Source organism: Alexandromys fortis, unplaced genomic scaffold, assembly GCF_014885135.2.
Source record: "Alexandromys fortis isolate MF-2015 unplaced genomic scaffold, M_Fortis_MF-2015_v1.1 scaffold_209, whole genome shotgun sequence".
NCBI lineage: Eukaryota > Metazoa > Chordata > Mammalia > Rodentia > Cricetidae > Alexandromys > Alexandromys fortis.
The window spans coordinates 123,974-135,765 of NW_026068090.1; the positions used below are offsets into that span (position 1 = coordinate 123,974).

At 38.4% G+C, this 11,792-nt stretch overlaps 1 pseudogene; it reads right to left on the minus strand.

The window, feature by feature from the left end:
- Positions 1 to 716: 716 nt before the first annotated feature.
- Positions 717 to 11,792, minus strand: part of LOC126488865 (olfactory receptor 51H1-like) — a 20,681-nt pseudogene continuing 9,605 nt past the window's right edge.

Below are 11,792 nucleotides of genomic sequence, written 5' to 3' on the forward strand. Positions count from 1 at the left end.
TTACATCATTTTCCTTGTTCCTCTTCTCCCCCTAATTCCTGTTGTGTTCATCCCACTTCTTCCAACATGTATAGCCTCTTATTCTTTAATTGCAATTATTAAATGCGTATATATATATACATTTATAAATACAGGATGCTGAGGTGATTCTCTTCTATGTGTTTAGGGCTGACAACTTGAAATTGGCTAGCCTTTTCTTGGGGGCTGGTCCCAGGACAAAAGAGTATTTTACATGCCCAATTCTTCAGAATTACTATAGGACTTAATGGATCTTCATTGATGTAATTATTAGTTAATTGATAACTAAATTAAATAATTTTGAATTAGTTAGAGAACCAATCAGTTTAATAAAGTTTACTTTCAAGAATACTGACAACTGATAGACAACTGCACAATTAAAATAATTCTTAACGTTATATGAATGAATGTTTATATTTTGTAGCTAAACAATTTGCCATAGCTTATATTCATCTTCACTTTCAAAGAAGAAAAAGTATGTTACTTAATCAAATTGGATTTTATGATACCACATATCAAATACCTATTTTCCAAAATATAGTAAAGAACAAGAATCACCATATTTTATCTGCAAAAATCTTTCTTGATCTTTTATTTTAATGTATATGAATAACTGATTTCACCATAACTGCTAAATGCGAAGCTCACAGTTTTTCCACTGTCTACTTATTCTGTATCCGGGATTTGACTCTGCCCCACTAGGCACTGGTCTTTTTCCCCTGAAACACTTGGATGATCTGTCTATGTATCTGCTTGTTCTTCACACTGTAGACAATGGGGTTTAGCACAGTGGGGAGAAGGTAGATATTGGCCATGAGCATGTGCACAATTGATGGTAAGTGTTTCCCAAATCTGTAGATCATGGTGGCACTGATGAGAGGAATATAAAAGAGAAGCTCAGCACAGATGCGAGAGAGACTGGTGTTGAGGGCTTTGAGCCTCTGGGCTCTGAGGCAATGCCCAGCACTGTCTTCAGGACGAGTATGTAGGAGAAGAGAATGATGGGAACATCGAGCCCTAACATGAGGATGACAACAATGAAGCCATAGAGGCTGTGGACATGGTGCTGGCACAGGCTAGGCGCATCATATCTTGGTGCAAACAGTATGAATGATAAGACATTGGAATGACAGAATGATAGCCTCTTTGTAAGAAAAGGCACAGGAAGACCACACAGACTGCCCGGGCAAAGACAACTAGTCCAATCTTTCCAATAACACCATGAGTGAGGATTGACACATAATGCAGAGGTTCTCAGATGTCCACAAATCTGCCGAAGGCCATGAACACTAGGACTCCAGATCCTACCACTCCAAATCCATGAATGAAGAACATCTGTGTTACACATGCATCAAAGAAAATCTCAGGGGCTTTGAACCAGAAGATGCTGATCATAGAGGGCAAAGTAGATACGGAGAGACTAACATCAGTCAGAGCAAAGATACAGAGGAAGTACTACATAGGCTCATGGAGACTCTGCTCCCCCTTGACAACCACTAGGATGGTGCCATTTACCAGGATGGTATGTAGAGAAATCATAGGGGAAAGGCCATCCGTGGGTTCTTGTCTGACATCCCTGGGATGCCTGTCAGAATGAAACTATGGTGATTTGCTGTGGGACAATGGTCTTGTACTTTATAAAGATTTGTTGCTTGTATCATTTTAATAAAACACTGGCCAGTAACCAAGCAGGAAGTATAGGTGGGGCAACAAGAACAGGGGAATTCTGGGAATAAGAAAGGCTAAGTCTACAGTCATCACCCAGACACAGAGGAAGCAAAATGAGAATGCCTCACTGATAAAAGGTAGCAAGACATGTGGCTAAATCAGACAAGAATTATGGTTTAATGTAGGACGTACGAGTTAATAAGAAGCCTGATCTAATAGGCCAACCAGTTTATAATTAATGTAGACCTCTGTGTATTTCTTTGGGACTAATGGCTGCAGGACCTGGAGGAACAGAAACCTCTGGCAAAATGATATTTATGGGAAGCATTTGAGTTCATCTTGGTGATATCACCAGTGGATAAAGCTGGTCTCTCCAACTTAGCTCACAGCTCCTAAACTAAAAATATAGTTTTACATGAGATAAACAAATAGTTTTATAAATAATAGACAAGAACAGAGAAAAGAATCAGGTTAGCAAATAGTACCTAGGTACCTTGTGTTCTTAAGTATGTATGTATGTATGCATATATACATATATACTTACGTATGCATATGTGTGTATCTATATATATATATACTTTACTATGCCCTTAACCCACTGTGTTTATAATGAACCATGAACTATATGTCATGATAGACATGTTTGTGGATACTCTTGTTCACTACATATACATCATTTAGTATTTAATGCTCACAAATGTCAAAAATATATAATTTTTATCATTTTAACTTTAAGGAAGCAAAAAACAAAAAATAAGATATATAAAAATTTATGCTGTTTATTTTCAGATTCTCTTAACACACCAGACATCTAGGAACCAATATTGGAAACTCTATTTATTCAAGCAACATTTAACTCCTTTTCAAATTTACCTCTAAAATATAAGAAAAGTTTATCATTCCTTCCCATTCTTTTTTGGTGGAGGAAAAGATTTGAAACAAAGTCTCACTATGTATCTGGGTTTGGTCTTGAACTTGTGGCCCTGCCTTGGCCTCATGAATGCACATGTACCACCATGTTCAGCTTCCTTTCTCGCTAGTTTTATAGCTAATAAATAGTGTGGCTCTCTTATTTCAGGCTCCCTAGGTTGTTTTCATCACATCCACACCTCTTTCAGCACATTTTTTCATTCTGAAGGTAGGATAAAATTTGTTCTAGAAATCTGAGTTACCAATCACAAACAAAATTTTCTTTACGGACTTTGATGTACTTAGAGGAGAGTCATAACTTCCACTGTCAGAACCCTCACAGTAGGATACAACACCTACCTACACTTACATCTCTAGCAACTTACACCAGTTACTCTTTCATTTGGTTCCTTCAGCTAAATTTGCATCCCTGGGTCTCATTAAAATACTTCCTGAGACCAAGTTTCTAGAAAATGCCTTTTCCAATTTCCTTATCTTGTCTCCCCCACATCTGCTTCTCTTTGTCTGGCAGTCTATCCATCTCAACCAACCCTTTTCCAAATGCCAGCAGGAGTTTAAAACTCTTTGGCAAACTCCTTTCACATGCTGCAATCATTTTTTATATATGCATGAGTTAATTAAACATTGCATAAGTATTGAAAGTTAAACATGAAGGAGAAAATGTTTCATTATTCATTACTTCATAAAGCATACATGAAGAATATACAAGCATTTTCATATTGTTCAGTGAAGGAAGAAAACAACAAATGAATGAAAGTAGATGATTACATATTAGGCTATCTCAAGGATTTTTGAAAACTATCAAATACCTCCATTATCTTCTTTCTGTGGATTGAAATTGTCAACCAAGGAGGGGGAGTTTCTTCTCAAGGTCACAGAAAATGCATGGGACACTTTTGAGGTAAGGAATAGTGAACTTTGCTCACATACATATTTGAGAGAGAGTCAGAGAGAAAAATGCAATCCAAAGAGCTGCTCTGTGAAATCTAGTGGAGGAGGGGTGGTGCCCTTGCTCCTTCTGTCCCGTTTCTGTTAGGGGATGAGTAATTGTTACATGGGATCCATGATCACAAATAAGCTAGTTTTCAGACTGGGATCTCTTGGAATCCTTGAAAGGTAGAGTCCATGTCCATTACAAAACCGTGCTGCCTTGTAACCAGATCCCAGGCTTCTCTCCAAGTCGATGGTGACCTCTACGGAAGAACCTTATAGTGTCTGTCTTAGTCCTATATTCTGAGCATGGGGCTCTGTGAGACTTCACGTGATCTATAGCGGTCCTTCACTTCTCGGAGGCTGTTGGTCCCTCCTTCCAGGCAATTCGGACGCCCCCTTAATTATCAGAGGAGCATCTCTTAGCACTGCTTTCTTAGTGTTCCATAGGTTTGGGTAGATTGTGCCTTCATTTTCATTGAATTTTAGGAAGTCGTTAATTTCTTTCTTTATTTCATCCTTGACCCAGGGAAGATTCGATTGAGCACTGTTCAATTTCCACAAGTTTGTAAGCTTTCTGCAATTAGTGCTGTCAGTTAAATTCTAACATGGTGATCCAATAAGATACAGGGGGTTGTTCCAATTTTTCTGTAATCTGTTGAGGTTTTCTTTGTTCCCAAGTATAAGGTCAGTTTTAGAGAAGGTTCCATGAGGTGCTCAGAAGAAAGTATATTCTTTTGTGTTTGGGTGAAATGTTCTGTAGATGTCTGTTAAGTCCATTTCAGTCATGACATCTGTTAGTTCTCTTAGTTCTTTCTTAAGTTTCTGTCTGATTGACCTGTCCATTGTGGAGAGGGGGGTGTTGAAGTCTTCTACTATTAGTGTGTGATTTAAGCTTTAGTAATATTTCTTTTACATATGAGAGTGCCCTTTATTTTGGCCATAGATGTTCAGGATAGAGACTTCATCTTGATGGATGGTTCCTGTAATGAGTATAAAGTTTTTTTTTCCATCTCTTCTGACTGATTTTGGTTTGAAGTCTAATTTTTTTAGATATTATGATAGCTACACCTGCTTGTTTCTTATGTCCATTTGACTGGGAAATCTTTTCGCAACCCTTTACTCTGAGGTAATGTCTGTCTTTGAGGTTGAGGCACGTTTCTTGTATACAATAGAAGGATGGATCCTCCTTTCATATCCATTCTCTTAGCCTGTGTCTTTTTATGGACGAATTGAGTCTGTTGATATTGAGAGATATTCATGACCAAATAATGATTGTTAATTCCTGTTATTTTAGATGGTAGTGTTTATGTGTTTCCTTTCTTTGGAACTTGCTGGTGTGAGGTTATCTGTTGCCTCTATTTTTGTGGGTGCAGTTAGCTTTCTTGTGTTGGAGTTTTCCTTCTAGTACTTTCTACAAGGTTGGATTTGTGGATAGGTAATGTTTAAATCTGGTTTTGTCATGGAATATCTTGTTTTCTCCATCAATGGTGATTGAAAGCTTTGCTGGATATAGTAGTCTGGACTTGTGTCCGTGATCTTTTAGTGTTAACAGCATATCTTTCCAAGACCTTCTGGCTTTCATTGTTTCCAATGAGAAGTCAGGTATAATTCTGATGGGTCTGCCTTTATATGTTACTTGACCTTTTTTCTTTGCAGCATCATTCTGAATGCTTTGTGTTTTGATTATTATATGGTGAGGGGACTGTTTGTTGTTGTTTCAGTCTATTTGGTGTTCTGTAAGTTCTTGTGCCATCATGGTAATATCCTTCTTTACGTTGAGAAAGTTTTCTTCTATGATTTTGTTGAATATATTTTCTGTGCCTTTGAGCTGGAATTCTCCTTCTTCTATCGCTATTATTCTTAGGTTTAGTCTTTTCATGACGTCCCAGATTTCCTGGATGTTTTGGGTTAAGAATTTGTTGGATTTATTGTTTTCTTTGACCAATAAATCTGTTTCTTCTATTATATCTTCAACACCTGAGATTCTTTCTTCCATCTCTTATATTCTGTTTGTTATGCCTGCCTCTGTAGTTCCTGTTCATTTACCCAGCAGCCTACCTCCTCAATTTTGTCTTTAACTTCTCCATGAACTATTTCCTTTCATTCCATATGCTTCTTTTATTCCTAATAAAAGCATTTATGTTACATATCTTATTTCCCTTTAGCATTACATCATAGCATGACTCTCTATACTATTCTCTTCAGTCTTAATCCTCTGAGGATTCTATTTTTAAAATACCCCCAAAGTATCTTCTATACAATTTGACTATGTAGAAGACATAACAAATAAGACTTTTCCTACCTATGTCAGTCCATGTGCTCCAGTTCTGAATTATTTTCTCTTCTGTCGTCCCTGAGAATAGAATGCAACATATTTATGAAGATGACTCAGACCTCTGTGGATGTCTACGCCCAACATGATTCCATGGGGATTTTCAGCTGCTCTGGAGGACATCCCTTAAGGAGTGATGTGCAGCTGCTTGGGCTATTCTATTCTTATTTCGAGAACTCTAGCCTCTTTCTTCAGATAACACAGACCAATATTTTCTTCTCTCAAAACCTTCATTTTATTGTTATTTGTGTTTTCTCTGTGTCCGTCTATCTCTCTTTGTCTCTCCATTTCTCTCTGTGTGTGTGTCTTCCTCTGCCTATCTGTCTGTCTCTCTGCCTCCTTCTATCACTGTATTTCTGTCTGTCTCCCTGTCTCTCTCTCTTTCTCTCTCTCTCTCTCTCTCTCTCTCTCTCTCTCTCAATCTCTCTCTCAATCTCTCTCTCTCTCTCTCTCTCTCTCTCTCTCTCACACACACACACACACACACACACACACACACTCTCTCACACACACACACACACACACACACACACACACACAGACTGATTATCCTCTTATTACATCAATTAATTATAGGTTCATCCCTCTTTGGATCGCAGTCTTCTGTCTCTAAAGCTATTCTTGGCCTCAGTGATGATATCATGCCACAGTTTGCCCTGAAACTGTACTAGAGTTCACTCAGTTTTGGATGAAAGAAAAGCTTGCCTAGATTCTGTCCATCAGAAACAAAGATTTTTTTTGGATTTGTGAGGGTCCTTGGGTTTTCTGGCTAATATATTATGTCTAAGTTCTTACATTTGTTTTAATACACTTATGTGTGGTGATCCTTTCTGTCAATGAGATTATTCTTACTACAAAGCCAGTTACTCCAGTCTGCACCTTTGTGTAGTCTGCCCTTCATGTTCTTTTGGAGCTCATTTGTTTTTCTACATAAGCATATTCATAACTCCACGGCAAATAATCACATATCAGATAGAAATAATTTACATAATGATACATTTTTTAATATTTATTTATTATGTATACAATATTCTGTCTGTGTGCATGCCTGCAGGCCAGAAAAGGGCACCAGACCTCATTACAGATAGTTGTGAGCCACCATGTGGTTGCCGGGAATTGAACTCAGGACCTTTGGAAGAGCAGGCAATGCTCTTAAGCACTGAGCCATCTCTCCAGCCCCCCATAACGATACTTTTGTGTTAGCCATAATTGAGAGTATACAACAGAACTTTATTTTCTTTTATGCTGTTTTATTAAGCTTATTTTAGAAAATATATAAAAACTTTAAAAATTATATGCTACAGTAATATGTAATATATTTATAGATATATACATAATTATAAAATATTCAGATCAAATTAAAGATATGTCTTTAAATATTTATTCTATCTTATAAATACTTTCTTATAGGTGCTTGAAATGGACAATATTCCTTTTATTTGTGGTTATCCTACCATACAATAGAACACAAGAACATTTTTCTCATAACTATAGCTTAGTAGTCATTAACCAAACTCTCCATTCTTCCCTCCCCCATAGTCTCTTCAGTCTCTACCCTCTTTGAATTTTGTGAAACCAACATTCTTAGAGTTCACATATGAATTAGATAATTTCTCTTGGTTTCCATGGCTTGTTTATTTAGCATAGTGACAGAACTTCAGTGTGTTTATGACTGAGTCATTATGCACATATGTAGCTTTTTTTTAATCTGTTCATCATTTAGCGGGCACTTAGGTTGTTTCTTAGTCATTAATGCTGCAATAAACATGAATGTAGATGCTTCTTCAACACATTAATTACATTTCCTTTAAAGATATACTCAGAAGAGAGATTTTGGGGTGATGGAAGGGTTCTATTTTCCTGTGTTTGAAAAAAATACCGTGCTATTTTACATGACAACTTCACTAATTTGCATCCCCATCACCACTGTCCAAGCGTTCCCCTTCTCCACACCTCAGTGACAGGAGAAGAACTCAGCGGCTTGAGGTTCATTTGAACTTCCATGATGATCACCACTGTGGCGCATTTCTTCCTTGCCCTCATTGCCCATCTGTGTTCTTCCTTAGAGAAATGTCTGCCTGGGTTGTTGCTCTCTCCTAACCAAGTAATTGTTGTATTTTGTTTTGTTTCACAATTGAGCTTTTACAGTTCCTTATATACTCTGGGATTAACCCATTGTCGCTGGTACAGTTTGTTGATATTTTCTCCAACTCTGGGCATTGTCTTGTCACTTCATTTACTGATTCCTTTGCAAAATCTTCAGGTTTCTGAAAACTGAATTGTCAAGTTTTGCTCTCTGTTGGAGTCTCGTCTAAAATGTTCTGTACATTCCAAGGTCCTGAAGGGTTTTTCTTACGTTTTCTTCTAGTGTTTCCATGATGGTTTCAGTCCTTGGCACCACATAAACATCCATACCTGTAATTCAGTCACTTAGCATGTGACGACCAGGATCAGAAGTTCAAGGTTGTCTTAGCTATACTGAGGAAACTAGCATGAGACACATGAGCTCTTTTCTCAAAAAATACAAAATAAATAATTTTAAAAGGATTGATTTCCAGATTATTCTTCATTTTCCAACCATGGTAGATTGCTATATCACCCATGAATGTTTGCAAAATAAAAGCTACCTACCAACATGTCATTTAAACAGAAAGATTCATTATCCTCAGACCAAGGCATTTAGAATCTCTCTAGCTGAATTTCCTTGTTGATAAATTGGAAACCATGATATTTATCACACTACTTAAAAAATTACTTAACTACATGTACAGGGCTTGTCATATTATCTACGTTAAGTCAAGTCCTTCATAAATACATATCACTCTGGTCAGTAATGGAGATAATATTTGTAAAAATGGAATCTTTGTGTGAATGTTGAAGATTTAACTTCAGTTTAATGTAGGGAATCACCAGGGTGTGTAACTCCTTGCTGCACAATGCATGCTCCTCAAACAAGTAGGATACCTCCTGGGAGCTTGTTAAAATGTAAAAAGAAAAAACAAAAATGTTTCACCTCCAAGTCCCAGTGATCAGTGCATTTTAACCAGACCTCCCGAGTGGTTTGCATATACATCATCATTTGAGAAGCACTGTCCTAAGCCACTCCTTTTGAGAATCACTGCTGAAAGAATTTGGGAATGTGGCATTAGCCCCGGGATATATACTAGCCAATAAGATGACAAATGTTTCAATACTATGTAACTCCAATTACTGTAACATGTTTGCATACATGTTTATACCTAAAATGTCTTAGGACATACTTAGACAGCTCAAGGGAGTATAACAGGAAATCAAGCAATGATTTAGACAAGTGGATGAACTATAGGCAGCAGCGGGAATCTTCAAATGTCAGCAAACACGCAACCTAGACGTCCTGTTGCTAAGACCCATTGAGCAAGCGTGCAGCAGACTCACTAAGCAAGGATGTGCTTTGGTGATACCACCTTGTCCTAAAGGATGCTGGGTACACTGTGTGTTCGTTCACACATGTGCACAGTAAGGACTGATTAATAAACTCTAACCCTTTGTTTTAACCCTTTGTGCTTGAGCTAATTTTCACTTAGAACCTTAGGATATTTTCAAAGAAAAGAATTTTATTTTGGGCCATCAATATCACTTAATGAAAAACAGTTGATGGAATTCTTTATTAAACTAGCTCTTTATTGTAGAAAAAGAACAGAATGTGTATGAAAGTATAATAATCAAACTCTTTATTTTGTATGAAAGGAAAATGAAAAAGAATTTTCCAAGAAGCAGAAAAATTCTCCTTGGAGACAGTTCAGTGTATTAAGTTTCTTGATGTCAGTGCTTTGAAAGAGACGCAACAACTGTTCAAGGTCATTGACCTTTACCAAAGCTGTGACTTCCAGCTCCCCACATCATCCTTTCTTAAGATTTCCATTGGTAATCTCAGGTCCAAATCAGGAGCAGAAGGAGAGAGAGCACGAGCAAGGAACTCAGGACCGCGAAGGGTGCACCCACACACTGAGACAATGGGGATGTTCTATCAGGAACTCACCAAGGCCAGCTGGCCTGGGTCTGAAAAAGCCTGGGATAAAACCGGACTCGCTGAACATAGTGGACAATGAGGACTACTGAGAACTCAAGAACATTGGCAATGCGTTTTTGATCCTACTGTATGAACTGGCTTTGTGGGAGCCTAGGGCAGTTTGGATGCTCACCTTACTAGACCTGGATGGAGGTGGGTGGTCCTTGGACTTCCCACAGGGCAGGGAAACTTGATTGCTCTTTGGGCTAAAGAGAGAGGGGGACTTAATTGGGGGAGGGGGAGGGAAATGGGAGGCGGTGGCGGGGAAGAGTCAGAAATCTTTAACAAATAAATAAAAAATTAAAAAAAAAAGATTTCCATTGGTTAAAAGTTAACCAATAAACATGGAAACCACAAAGATGTAGTGTCAGTCAGAGATGTTATTCAATGTTAAGTTTTTAAAGGCTAAATAGGTAGGTGAGTTTGATTTTTATTAATTCTGGTACTGAATAGTTAACTTGAAACGTCACAGACATACACACACATACACACACACATGCACACATGTCTCCCCCGGCACACACTCCCTGCAAACTCGTTGCCACCTAACCATAGTGACTAGTTTACAGTGGGTCAAGGCCCAACTCTTTTCAGGAACACTCTGCGACATTTTCAAAACAAGCCTCCAGGACTATATTTTCTTTAAATGTCTGTAATTAGTGCTCACCCAAAAAGTTCTCCAGTGAGCTGAGATTATTTCTGCTGATACAGAAAACAGCAAAAACAAATAACACAGAAAGGATTTCTACTCTACTTACGTGAGGTATGCAGATGTTTTTCTTTCCTAGATGTGAGGTGGAGGTTTGACTGTTTGTTGTGTAATAGATTGAATGCTATGGCCTTTTTTAGATAAATACTCATTTTGTTCTTAGATCTAAATTAGCACATCATGTATATTTCTTCTTTTGACTATGTTTACATCCAACTTTAAGCATCCAAGTGTACCTTAGCCTTTACAATCACTCACCATAGTGTTGATGGTGGATCTTGCTATTGCTCAGATTAGCTTCAACCTCCCATTTATTTCTCCTCTCATTTAAGCTGTAAAACTGGCCCTGGTTCTATGTCAGTCTAAACCAGTGGTTCTCAACCTGTGAGTCACAACCACTTTCTGGGTTGAACGATCCTTTGATGGGGTCACCTAAGACTGTCTGCCTATAGATATTTACATTACAATAATAACAGTGACAAAATTACAGTTATGAAGTAGCAACAATGAGGACTACTGAGAACTCAAGAACAATGGCAATGGGTTTTTGATCCTACTGCACGTATTGGCTTTGTGGGATGATGTAGGAGTGTCATATATCAATCTGTTGATTTCATTGGTTAAGTTATAATAAACCAGCTGCTTGGCCTCATGGCTTGGAACATAGATGGGAGGAGTAAACAGAATAGAATTCTGGGCGGAAGAGGAAGTGAGGTCAGACTCTGCTCTGCTTCAGAAGAGACGCCATGCTCAGCTCTCCCGGGTAGACGCGATAGCTCTGCTCTCTGAGGCACACGCGATGAAGATGGACATAAGCTAGAATCTTCCTGGTAAGCGCACTTTGGGGTGCTTACAAACATTACTAGAAATGAGCTAGTCCAGGTGCGAGAATTAGCCTTTAAGGGCTAGAGTTCATGGGCCAAGCAGTTAAATGAATACAGTTTGTGTGTTGTTATTTCAGGCATGAGCTAGCCAAGCGGCTGGGGTGTTGGGGACGCAGCCCCACCGCATCCTATTTCAACAGTGGGAGCCTAGGCATGCTCACCTTACTAGACCTGGATGGAGGTGGGTGGTCCTTGGACTTCCCACAGGGCAGGGAACCCTGATGGCTCTTTGGGCTGACGAGGGAGGGGGATCTGATTGGGGGAGGGGGA